This window comes from Rhineura floridana, chromosome 19 (genome assembly GCF_030035675.1).
Source record: "Rhineura floridana isolate rRhiFlo1 chromosome 19, rRhiFlo1.hap2, whole genome shotgun sequence".
In the NCBI taxonomy this organism is placed as follows: domain Eukaryota; kingdom Metazoa; phylum Chordata; class Lepidosauria; order Squamata; family Rhineuridae; genus Rhineura; species Rhineura floridana.
Genome location: NC_084498.1, coordinates 20362700 through 20375197, shown reverse-complemented (window position 1 = coordinate 20375197; position 12498 = coordinate 20362700). Strand labels below are relative to the sequence as shown.

At 48.2% G+C, this 12498-nt stretch overlaps 1 protein-coding gene across 19 annotated transcripts in view; it reads left to right on the top strand.

The window, feature by feature from the left end:
• The first annotated feature begins 6181 nt into the window (after positions 1–6181).
• The window catches only part of HIC2 (HIC ZBTB transcriptional repressor 2), a 154601-nt gene continuing 148284 nt past the window's right edge, over positions 6182–12498 (top strand). For 5 of the 19 annotated variants that reach the window (XM_061602500.1, XM_061602508.1, XM_061602492.1 and 2 more), the window contains exon 1: positions 6319–7370. The gene's annotated coding sequence lies outside the window, so the exon portion shown is untranslated. Of the gene's footprint in view, positions 7371–7407; positions 7707–7965; positions 8061–8158; positions 8359–12234; positions 12362–12498 lie in introns of those variants that run through there. The other 14 variants (XM_061602496.1, XM_061602498.1, XM_061602495.1 and 11 more) reach the window with 9 other exon arrangements.

Sequence of the window (12498 nt, the reverse complement as noted above, 5' to 3'; positions counted from 1 at the left end):
TGTCAAAGGCTCAAATCCTTTTTCTTCCAATAAAGAGGAAAGAATGAGTGTTTCACCTGTGCTGACACCACGGCTGCAGTTTCTGTGAAGCAGAGATGGTCAGGACATTCGATTCCGTTTCAAGCTGAATCTATCAAATTCGCACTTTCCAAAACAAGATGAGAACCAAAACTCAGCTGTCCTTTGAAATTTGCACTAATCTGAATTTTGCAATGCAGTTTGCCAACCAATCAATATTCACCAAAAGGCATATATTAGGGGAAAGTGTGCATAACGAAGAGGACGAGTGAAAATAGCATACCAAAATGTGTTATATGACGAGACGCTGCTTGCCAAAATGTGTGCACTGGTCAACTGTCTTCAAAATGTATTTATTGGTAGAAATTAGCACTAAAATGCTGGAGAATTCTCATGAGGATTTTTTTTTAAAAAAAAGACACTGTAAATTGCTGCAGAAATGTGGAGAACTGAATTTAAGATTGTGAAGAGGCAAAAGGGAGAGAACCGAAATTGACAGATCTTTGCATCCCTGCTATGAAGTTGAAATAATAAATGACCACAACAAGTGCTCTTGCAATACACAGCTTGCTTTTTAAGAATTTAATCTTTTATTTATCCAAGCATGCCATCTGAACCTTGGTGGTTGTAAATCTTAAATCTCTTTTGACATACGCAGCCATTTGACATACCATGTCTGGTCTTGCACTGAATGAGAGCATTGCCTGCCTCAGATCAAATGAAAGACCCACAGCGACAAAACTTGCTTGTAACTCATGAAACTTGAGTTCCTTGCATGGTTTAGAGTTGCCATTGGGGACAGCAGGGCTCTTGTGCCTTTTTAACAGCTGTGTGGCAGGCAGACATTTAACAGGTCAAACCTTTTCGAGTATGAAAATACAATCACAACCAAAGCGTTACCTGTTGACATTCTGTCTGTCAGCCATCTTATTGCTTTGCCTGTGGACCCTGGTTTATTTTTGGGACCTCCCTTCCACCTGCAAAAGAGGACACATTTTGCATGTGGTATGCAAATGTTATGCAGATATGGATGTTCTCTTTTGCTGGTGGGACAGAGAGTCCAATCTACGTGCAGAGACCGGAAAATCCTATTGGCTGCCAATCACTGCTTCTGTCTGCCCACATCTGATATGCAAAATATGTGAGATGGAACTGCACTATCCAGGGTTGCCAAATGGGCTTCTCCATTTGTGGCTCTGCAAAACAAGAGAATGGAACAAAAGTTTTGATGCAGACTTTAAGCTGTGCATGCACAAGGCCCCAAGATTAATTCCTGGCATCGACAAGGAAAGACCTCTGTCTGAGGCATAGGGGAATGCCAGCCAGTCAGAGAAGATAAAATGGAAATAGACTGCCTTCAAGTCGATCCCGATTTGTGGCAATCCTATGAATAGGGTTTTCATGGTAAGCGGTATTCGGAGGGATTTTACCATTGCCTCCTTCTGAGGCTAGTCCTCCCCAGCTGGCTAGGCTTGCCACAGCTGCACAAGCCTGCCCCTTCCTTGTCCGCAACTGCCAGCTGGGGTGCAACTGGGCTCTTTGGGACTATGCACAGGTGGCAGGGCACGTAACCCCTGAGCCACTCCCTGTGGGGGTGATCTCTGGCCCTTTCCACCCAGGACACGAGCGGGGATTTGAACTCACAGAGTCTGGACTCCCAGCCAGGGTCTCCTCCCCACTGTGCTATACTGAGCTAAATGGACCATAAAGGAAATTTCAAATGTGAGATTTTTTTTTGTTTAGAGTTTGTTTATTTGTTTATTTATGGCATTTAGCCAGTTCTGGACACCGCACTTTAAGAAGGATGCAGAGAAACTGGAAGGGGTTCAGAGGAGGGCAATGAGGAGGATCAGGGGACTAGAAACAAAGCCCTATGAGGAGAGATTGAAAGAACTGGGCATGTTTAGCCTTGAGAAGACTGAGGAGAGATAGGATAGCACTCTTCAAGTACTTGAAAGGGTGCCACACAGGAGGGCCAGGATCTCTTCTCGATCATCCCAGAGTTCAGGACACAGAATAATGGGCTTAGGTTGCAGGACGCCAGCTTTCAGCCGAACATCAGGAAAAACTTCCTAACTCTTAGAGCGGTACAACAGTGGAACCAATGACCTAGGGAGGTGGTGAGCTCTCCAACACTGGAGGCCTTCAAGAGGCAGCTGGACAGTCGGGGATGCTTGAAGTTGGATTCCTGCATTGATCAGGGGATTGGACTCTATGGGCTTATAGTCCCCTTCCAACTCTACTGTTCTATGATTCTAGACTCCCACCCTTTAGCCTTAAATGGCTCTCAGTGTGGCTTACAAAAATCAGTCATAAGATGGGCCCTGTGCTGTGGCCAACAATTTTAAAAGACATGACACACAAAGAAAAAGGAAGGAGAGGGAGGCGGGGAAAGCAAGCTCAAGCACAACTTCTTAAATCTGCAGTTCTTAAGGTTACAGCCAAATTCTATTTTGACCTTCCCAGCCCTACCTCGAGACGCCGTGGAATGGACGTGGAAGCAGAGCTTGGAAAAGTTACTTTTTTGAACTACAACTCTCGTCAGCCCCAGCCAGCATGGCCACTGGATTGGGCTGATGGGAGTTGTAGTTCAAAAAAGTAACTTTTCCAAGCTCTGCGTGGAAGCAGCTGTGCGCAAAGCAGACGCCCTGCCACTGAGACAAGGCTTGAGTTCAACGTACTGAGAGGGTAGGGGAGAGAATTTATTCCCCTCTGTCAGCATGCTTTAGAATATCGGATACAGCAATAATGTGTAAGTTAACCTATGATGTTCGACCAGAAGAGAACGTGATGTATGAGTACAAATTTGTAGGGAGGAGTAGCCAATTCTTACTCCTTTTTGGAATGAGAAATCTGTAGACGGCACGAGACCATGCTCTTTCGTTTTCTTGAGTTTAAAGAGAGAATGTATTTCGTCGTTGTTGTTTTGATTATGAGCCTTCCAAAGAGAAAACATGCACAGGATTGCAGAGCCAGTAAAGCGTAATTTGTAAACGCTCTGCTAATTTGTATACCATTTGGTATACGACTGATCGATTGTTTTTGGATGCCTTTAAAATGTTATCATAGTCATATAAGCAAAGTGAGTTACTTGTTGCATTGTGTTTTGAAGTGGCATAGTATCTATTGCCTCCTCTAGGATGCACACCTTAAATGTGGTGAGGGGATTTCAGAGTGTCGAAGAAGCGAGAGCAATACCGTCAGGAGTCTAGACCAAGAGGCTAGACTCCTCGCAGGGTCACCCAAGGCAGAATGGTCAAAGCTGAGACACCAGATTAAGATGCATCTAAACTCAGAGGAAGGCAATGGTAAACCACCTCTGAACACCTCTTACCATGAAAACCCTATGAACAGAGCATCCAAAATGCAACACGAGAGAGTGCTAGAAGAATGAGACCCCCAGGTCAGAAGGCACTCACCAAGCTACTGGGGAAGAACAAAGGACAAGTACGAGTAGCGCTGTGACTAATGATGCAACTGGGTCAAAGCCAAATGGAAGCCCGGAGGCCCATGTGCACAGATGCGAAAGGAGAGTCCAGAGTTATACACAATAGGAACATGGAATGTGAGAAGCATGAACCAGGGAAAGTTAGAAATTGTCAAGCAAGAAATGGAACGCATCAACATTACAATACTCATAATGAGACGGCATGATTCACTAGAAAAGACAATGATGCTGGGAAAAACAGAAGGGAGTAGAAAAAGAGGAAGACCAAGAAAGAGATGGACTGATTCCATAAAGGAAGCCACAGACCTGCACTTACAAGATCTGAACAGGGTGGTTCATAACAGATGCTATTGGAGGTCGCTGATTCCTAGGGTCGCCATAAGTCATAATCGACTTGAAGGCACATAACATATATTTGTTATTGTAACGATGTATTGATTTGCCTTTTTGTTCTCTGGCAAGCCACTTTGAGCACATTCTTATGGACAAGCAGCATATATACTCAAATAATCCAAAACATCTGGAGGACACCAGGTTGGAAAAGCTTGGTCTCTTGCAACCTCTTCTGAATTTTGAAATCTGTCTGTCACCAATTCATAGGGTCGCCATAAGTCGTAATCGACTTGAAGGCACATAACAAAATGTCAGTTTCTCCCTGCATTTGCCCAGTCTTAAATTCAACTCTCGACATTTCCACATCAATTTGAGGGTTTTTTAAAAAGCCCTCACAAAAATCCATCAGCATTTTAATTCTAATTTCTCCTAATATACACACTTTTGTATGAAATTTTGCCTACAGAATGCATTTTTAGTGTTCTTTTCACTAATATATACAGTAATACAAATCAGTTAACAAATCCTCCGGGAAACAAGCTTCTTTTAACAAAGTCGACACAGAGGAGGGCCAGGATTGCTTCTCGATCGTCCCAGAGTGCAGGACATGGAATAATGGGCTCAAGTTGCAGGAAGCCAGATCTCAGCTGAACATCAGGAAAAACTTCCTAACTGTTAGAGTGGTACAATAAAGGAATCAATTAACTAAGGAGGTGGTGGGCTCTGCAACCCTGGAGGCATTCAAGAGGCCTGTCGGGGATGTTTTAAGTTGGATTCCTGCATTGAGCAAGGGGTTGGACTCAATGGCCTCATAGGCCCTTTCCAACTCTACGATTCTATTTTCTGGGTGACAGTCAGAATGTGGCTCCGTGTCTACTGGATTGCGGCTGCTACAGGCAGATGTCTCACACGTGGCTGGGATGGTGCTCCTTGCCAGGTGGTGCAGGCACCTCCACAGTGAATAGTGCCTTGGGTGCCCTGGAAGCACTGTTTACTGCAGACGAGTCTGCTCGAGTGTAGGGGAGGATGGCAGAAAGAGAGAGACCAAGCACAGGATGGTGTTGGTGGCTGCCCCTGCTTGCCTGCTCAAGCATGTGGAGAGGAGAACTGTGCTCAAACCTTTAGGCAGCTGTAAGAAGATGCTACATGCTAAGGAAAAAAAGGCAAGGGAGGCATCCCTGGATACATTTTGGAAGAAGCCTTCAAGTGGTCTGTATGCAAGGCTAACCTGACCTGGTTGTTTCATTTCAGGCATGCATATTGTTAGTTTCGAACAAAAAGTTTGCTGAAATATGTTGAACTGTTCTTTTGTGCTGTGTAGGAACCTATCCCAATTCTTTTCCTGTCATTCCTACCTCTTGTAGGAAAGTTTCTGTTAAAGAGGTGATGTCCAGGAACATGTATACTTTGTTAACTGAGGCACGGCCAACTTGACAGATCCGCACTAAACATTTAAAGCCCATCTCATGCCCATTTAAAACAGCTGGCTTCCCCACAAAGAATCATGGGCACTGCAGCTTGTTAAGGTTGTTAGAAATTTGGTCTCTCTGCGAGGGGGGAAACCACAGTTCCCAGGATTCTTGGGGGGGGAGTCATGTGACTTAAATGTGTGTTGGATATGCTTTAAATGTTTGCTGTGGATGTATCAACCACCTCCTCTCCTCTGGTGAGTCCTAACAATGCTGAGAGTGAGGGGGGGGGAGCTGGTGGGCTGGAGAAAAGTAAAAGGCAGGCAGGGCTGGCTAAGGGCAGAGTGTGCTTGGCTGGGCAGAGAACCCAATGGCCCTAATGGACCAGCCTTCACTCTTGTCCACCAGTAGTCGTGGCCTCTCCGTGCTCCCACTGAAATTTAGTAAAATCTGATTTTTAGGAAACCGAAGACCTTGGTGTTATAACCCCATGTCCACAGCTTTCCCAGTTTTCTCTCTTTTTTGGGGTGGGGTGGGGTGGGGTGGGGTTTACCTTCTTGATTCAGCCAAAAGACAAGAGTTCTGGAGAACTTCCAAGCTTGGTACTTTGACCTGTCCTCATCCAGATAATTACTGTGACTTGGGCTGCAATCCTGGCTCTGTCTACTCAGAGGTAAGTCCCACTGAATTCAGTGGGGTTTACTCCCCGGTAAAGGGGGTTAGGATTGCAGCTCTATCAGTTTTCTTTTTCTGTTTAACTACTGGAGCAATAATGGCTAGGACTTTCTATATTTAATAGGCATTTCACAGGCGCTTACGCAGCAAGCCCCTACATTTTCCCGAGAGTAAGTCCCACTCACTTCAATGGCATTTACTTCTGAGTAGACACGCACAGGATTGCGTGGCATTTGTTCCTCCTCGGGAAACGAGAAAGAAGATGGCCTTCATCCTGGAATAACTTTTATAGATTCTCACCACCACCTCCACACACAAATGCCCAGGAGCGTTGCTTGCGCTTCAGTGTTTTCAGAATCGCCCCCGAGGTCTTTGCTCGCCCGCTAGGGCCTCGCTCCCTAACCCGCTGAGGCGCTAGGCATCTCCCAACTTCTGCAGCCGCATAAAAACTCAGGATCGCTCTGAAGAAGCGCGCGCGCGCACGAAGTCAAGAGTTTTACCGGCGAGCCAAAAACTTGCATCCCAAAGGGGGGACCTCTACGAGGAGACCCCCCCCGCGAAACGGAGCGTGCCAATCGGACGTGCGCGTTGCGGTTCTTGAAACACGCACACGCCGACACAATCGGCTGTCCACCCGTGCTCTCCCAAACCTCCGGTGCAAAGAGAGACTCGCAAGCGCACGGCACCCCCACAGCCTCCAAAGCAGAGAATGCAACGCCCGATCGGACACCCAGGCGCGAGCGGGTGTGCATCTCTTAGACCTCAAACTTTTGCGTGCACCAGACACACCCACGCCCTCGAACGGTTCTCGCTGGCACACGCATCCACGCAACCATTGCACGGCCGCGCCTTCCCTCTATCGCCACAGACGAGAAATCTTGGAAGGGGGGGGGGAAGAGGCAGAGCAGGGAAACGGACCCCAGAGCTAACCACCCAGATCTTGGCGAGGACTTCCCGGCGCGCCGGCGCCTCCGCTCCGCCGGGGCCAGAGAGATACCTTGGCTTCGCGGCGTGCAAAAGGAGGGTCGCGGTTGCAAGATCGGGGCGGGCGGGCGTTTGCGCGTGTAAAAGGCTGCCTCGCCGGCTGATGCCGCCCCCCTTCAGCTTTTGCAGGACGCATGCCCCCCCTCCGAACAAACAAACAAACAAACGCAAATGACCAAAGTTGCATGGATCAAAAAGGCGGAGAGTGGCGAACGCTTTCCTCCTCCTTTAGCTCCTCTTGCATTCCCTGCCCCCCTTTCCCCAGCCCCCCCTTTCCCTCTTATTCTTTCTCTCCCCCCCCCTCCCATGTTGGCTTTCATTCAAATGTGGGTCAGGGGTGAGCGGCGCCCAACGTCACAAGCTGACAAGATGGCGCTGAGAGGGAGGCGGTGAGATAAGGCACGGGCTGGTCGAAACCCGGCGGGCAGGCGAGGCGCGAGTGCAGGAGGAGAGGGGCGCAAGGGGAGCGCGAGGGCCGCGCCCCAAAGCATGCGATCCCAAAGGTAAGCGCCCGGGCGCCCGGCGGGGCTCCGCCAGGGGGTGTGTATGTGTCGATGCGCGCACGCGTGGGGTGTGTGGGCGCGCGCGCTCGGTATGCATCTGGCCAAGGAAGCGCAACGGCAGCGCCTTGGCGTGGCGTGCAAAGCCAGCCGCTCTCCCCCCCCCCCCGTGCCTTTCTGAAGTCCGTGCTGGGAGCTAACACAAAGGAAAAGACTGGCTCTCCCCCCCGTTTTGCTCGTCCGAGAGCAGCCTCGTTTGCCTTTGCACCAATTCCCACGTTTGCACCGGCAGCCTGCAAACAGAACCCCCGGCGCTGGCTGCATCTTGTGGACTAGAATGTTAGTTTCTCTCTTTTGCTCTTTTTTTAAAAATTTCTGTTTTGCAAGGCACGCGGTTGGAAACGACATCCCGCAACTCCTCTCGGCCGCTGGCTCGCGGCGCAAACTTTGCCTGCCTTTCGGCTCCCCCTGCCCTCTTTGTGTGGCTGCGCGTGTGGCGTTGCTCTGCTCCTGGGGCTGAGCCGATGCCTCCCAAGAGGAGGGGGCGGGGTGCAAGAGGGGGGGGGAGGCTAGCAAAGCGACTGCAGCTGCCGCTGCCTCCGCGTTGGACAAGCCCTGCAAGCCGGGAGGGAGGGAGGAGACCCCCGTGATGGAAGGTTTTCCCCTTCCCCCCATTGATTCCGCCTCTCGGAGGTAGTTACAGCCAAGTCATTATTTTGAGAGAGAGAAAAGAGTGGGTGGGTGTGGAGGGGCGCGCATGGGAGAAGAGCGCGCGAGGGGGGCGTTGCGTTTTGCACAGGCTGGTGGTTGTGGCCGCTGGATCAAGCCTTTCCTCCGGGAAGCGAGGAAGAGGAGGCCGGCTGGGAAAGGCGAGGGGGGGGGCGCTGGAGAGACCCGGCGCGGCATGGCCGGGGCTGGCCGTCGGCTCTTTCTCCCCTCCGCTCTCCTCTCCGAGGCGATCCGCGGAGCCCCCATCTATGGCGACGGAAAGGTGACCCCCATCCCCACGACCTCGCTTTCCTCATCCTTGGGCTCAGCGCCTCTTTCCAGCTGCGTCTGAACTTTTGGCACATCTCTTCAGCCTCTCTCTCTTCCCTTTCCTCGACCCCCCCCTTTCCTCCATCTCCATTGAGAGCGAGGAGACACAGGCTCGGCGGGGCGTTGTTAAGAGCTGGGCGCTTTTGTTGCTGCTGCTGCGAAATTCAAAGGGACTAGAAACGAAACGGAATTCAAAGAGGACTAGGAATCTTGGGGTGCCCGCAGCAGCTGCTGCCGGCCTTGCAGCCTCTGTCACCCCCCTTTCCCTAGGGGGAATCCCTTTCTAGGATCTGTGGGGGGGTTTCTTTTTCAGTGGTGCTGCCTTAAGAATACTCTCTCTTTAAAAGAGGCACGTTTTAGCAATGCGTTACTTTCACGCTGCTGTTGAGTCAGACTTCTCTCCCCCCCCCGAATAGCCTCCCCCCCCCAAGTATCCATTGAGGAATGTTCTAAGTCAGGACTCAAAGCCTGCGAAAGAGATTTTAAAAAACACGCATGTATGCGTATAAAAAAAATACATAAACCCAAAGTTTGTGGATTTTGAATGGGCAGGCTTGCATGCGGTTGATAGATCAATCCTATATGTTTTTGTCTGGGTGCTTTTTCGTAGCTTTCTGATGCTATCTGATGAATGAAATGTGTGTCTGTATGAGGGTTCCCCCTTCTGTGTGAGGAAAGGGTTGCCCGGTCTCTAACTCAGATGGCTGATATTTGCAACTGAAAGTCGCCCATTTGGATCTTGCTGGGACAAACGCCTGCTGTTTGGGGTATCCTGGTTGAGGGAGCCTTTGAGCCTTTCGCTCCGGCTGGAAGAGGCTGGAAGTTCTCCTGTTTTTTAATTTCATCCAGATAGACATAGTTGGACCGGCTAGGGCAGAAAGAGTGCCTCCCCCCCAGCATATTACAATTTTCTCCTTTATCAGACTTTCCAGCTGGTTCCTTCTCCTTTAGACATGTTGGTGTTGTGTCATTGTGTTAAGAATGGTGGTGGGGAGGTTTTCAACTTTCCACTTATTTTTTCCTTTTAAAATTCCTATAAAACTTTTTTGCTTAAAGGAATTTGGTTTGCTGGGGCTGCCTGTCACTTGGGCCACCCAGCCAGTTACGTTTTGCTATTTGTTGGGAGGGTCTGTTTTCTCCATGGCGAATTCCCTCTTAAAAATCAATATGCTGAGATGGTTGGCAATTGGTGCGGTTAACTTGGAGCATGGTGTGGAAGGGAGAAAGTGTGTGTGTGTGTTTGTCTGTTGGGGGGGAGGGATAAAACCCTCTTGGAAACGCAGATCTATATTTGGACCATAAAGCCTTTTTTTTAAACAAAAGTTAAAACCCAATTTTGTTGTAGAGTGGAGATATTTGCACGAATAATGATAAATGAGGGTGGGGAGACAGGAAGGAAACAAAACTTATTTAAAACAAAAGGTGTGTGTTGTTTTTCAGAGTCAACCTTCAGCTTTTATGGCAGGAGTTTGGGCAGGCACCATAATTGGCTCTTTTAGGACTGTGGTGTCTCAATTCCGCCTGCCATGGATGACATAAGAAAGAAACTGCCTTGTTTCCACAAATCTACTCTGGTCCTTTTTTCATTAGGCTGCCTAATCCTGAAAACACCGGGAGCAAGGGAAGTGCAGCGGTCCTCAGCACACTAGCTTGAACTTTTTTTTTTTATTTAAAAAAATCAGGGTAAAGTCTGAGTTTTGAAGCGAAATACATGGTTGCTACTCGGTTTTTAGGTATGTTGGCCTAAATCCTGTTGATTTCAATGGAATCTACAGATGGTATTGTGGTGCAGTATTGGAGCCTCTCTTTTTTTTCTTCCCCCCCCCGCCCCAAAAGGCCCAGCAGTGCCACCTGCCTCTGTCATATCATCTCACCAACTGGGGATCCAAAATAAATTTGAGAATAAACCCTTCTACATTTGTTATATATATTCCTTCCAGGGCATAAATGTTTTGTTCCATGAGACTCTAAATACATTCCTTAACACGGGCATGCCTGCACATGTATCTGAAAATGTGGGTACAGCCGCCCCTTCCTTTAAAAAGTAGCATCAGTAATGGTCCTCTAGGTGCCTTGGTGCTCCTGAGCTGGTACAACAAAATACATGTGTGACACACCCATATATGAAGCTGTGCTCTCATTCTGCTTGCAAAGGGTTGCGCACATGCCAAAATGAAGGCAGGCTTTCTCTTGACAGCCCGTTAAGAGGTGCGTGCCATCTTGTGGCACTCGCATCAGATGTGCATGCCCCCACTTTTTTAAAAAAATCAGAAGCTGCTTTATGAACAAGTGTGTCTAAGCCTGTGTGTACGGCGTACGTTTAAAGCACATGGCTTCCCCCAAAGAATCTTGGGAACTGTCGCTTACCCTTCACAGAGCTACAATGCCCAGCACCTTGAACAAATGACGGTTCCCAGGATTCTTTGGGAGAAGTCATGCGGTTTAAATGCCCTTTAAATGCATGGTGTATATGCAGCCTGGATTTTTTGATGATGGAGTTTGGTTCAAGCCCCAAGACATAAGCATCTAAATTAATTTGAGTTCTTTCTTTTTTAAAAGGAATTCCTATAGCAAATAGTAATAGGTAAAAGATGCAGTATTAGGTTCTTACACATTCAGTTTGCCGGTCTACTGAATTACTTGTGGTGAAAAATATGTTACACGTGCCTGGAAAGTGTGTTATAGATGCCTGAAGCGTTAAGCTAGCTGTAGTGTGCCAGCCCTAGATTGCTTAGCAGAAAAAATGGTGTGATAAAAGAAGACTCTGTCCTGGGTGGTGGATGGGTGCTGTTTTATTCTTTGGTCAGCTTTTTTTTTTTTAATGGCTTTTTTAGCTGAAATGGATTTACCCCTTACGTTGGGTGCTGGAGTTCCAAAATTCTTCTCCAATGCTGCTGCAATGTTTTGAAAAATGCCGGCAAGGTGAGGTGATCCGGCGGAGCTGGTGGTCACAAAAGCTCATTAGGACATGCCTATTTGCCCGCATTCTTGAGAGAGGAGTGGCAAACACCTTTGTGCTGATACTTCCATGGAAAATAGGACATCAGATCCAATGGATGTTCTTTTCTGTCTGCTGTCGTTGCAAAATTGCAATTTCATCTTGCATTCTCAGATGGTGCCTTTGAAAGCCATGCCGTGTTGCTAGGCCATCTTGTTAGCTTAACGAAAACTAAGGCTCCTTTGCCATTTCAGGAGAAGTTTTTTTTAAAAAAAACCAAAAAAACCCACTTTTCAACATTTCATTCTTTGCCCCTCCTAATTTGTTTGTGTGCCTTGATTAGGAATCTCCCACTTTCTTCGAAACTTGTGCTTCTGGTTTGGGTAACTGCTAAAGACCCTTGCCTACTTAGAACTCCTTGGTTTCAACAACTCCGCAGCAGATGTTGTCTTGGAAAGGTTGGGGGGGGGGGAGAGGCGGAAACGCATTGCATTTGTGATTCAGCCATTATGTGGGGCTGTGACAGTCTAAGCTCAATGGGGTCTGGAGAAGTGGGGGAAGGGCTTGGTGGAGGGTGGTTGCATTTCAGCATTGCTGGACATGCTTCCTCTGCTGGGCTTGGCGAAAAATTAACAGGGCTCAGCTGTTGAAAGTGCTTACCGAAGAATCCAAACCTGGCTATAAAGCTGGAGAATTGTTTAAATCATAATAATACTGAAACCTTTTCCGGGGTCTGGCTTGGCTAAAGGAGAAAGGGTGATAGTTGGTACCATGAAGCCTGTTGGAAAAGAGATTTAAAGACTTGCCTTTTGCGGCTGTAATAAAGGCAGCATGTTGTAATAGGAGGCTTGAGCCATGTTGGAGCAGAATTTTTTAATTTTTTTTTTACAGACGCTGGCATTTGTCTTGGGGGACAGTCTAACATGTGAGCCGTTGTAACGCACAGCGTATGCAGTTCCGCAGTCTCTCAGCACCTTGGGATGATGCCCGCAATTTTTTTTTCCTGGTTTGTGCAAAGGTTGGTGACACCCTCCTGCCTCCCTGCCGTACTCTATATTGTGGAAGTTTCCACAGCTTGGATCTGTGAGTTTGCCGGCCAGTCGGAAGTGGTTGCCGTTCATGTCGGCGTGGAGGTTGCTCTAACCCAATCTTGCC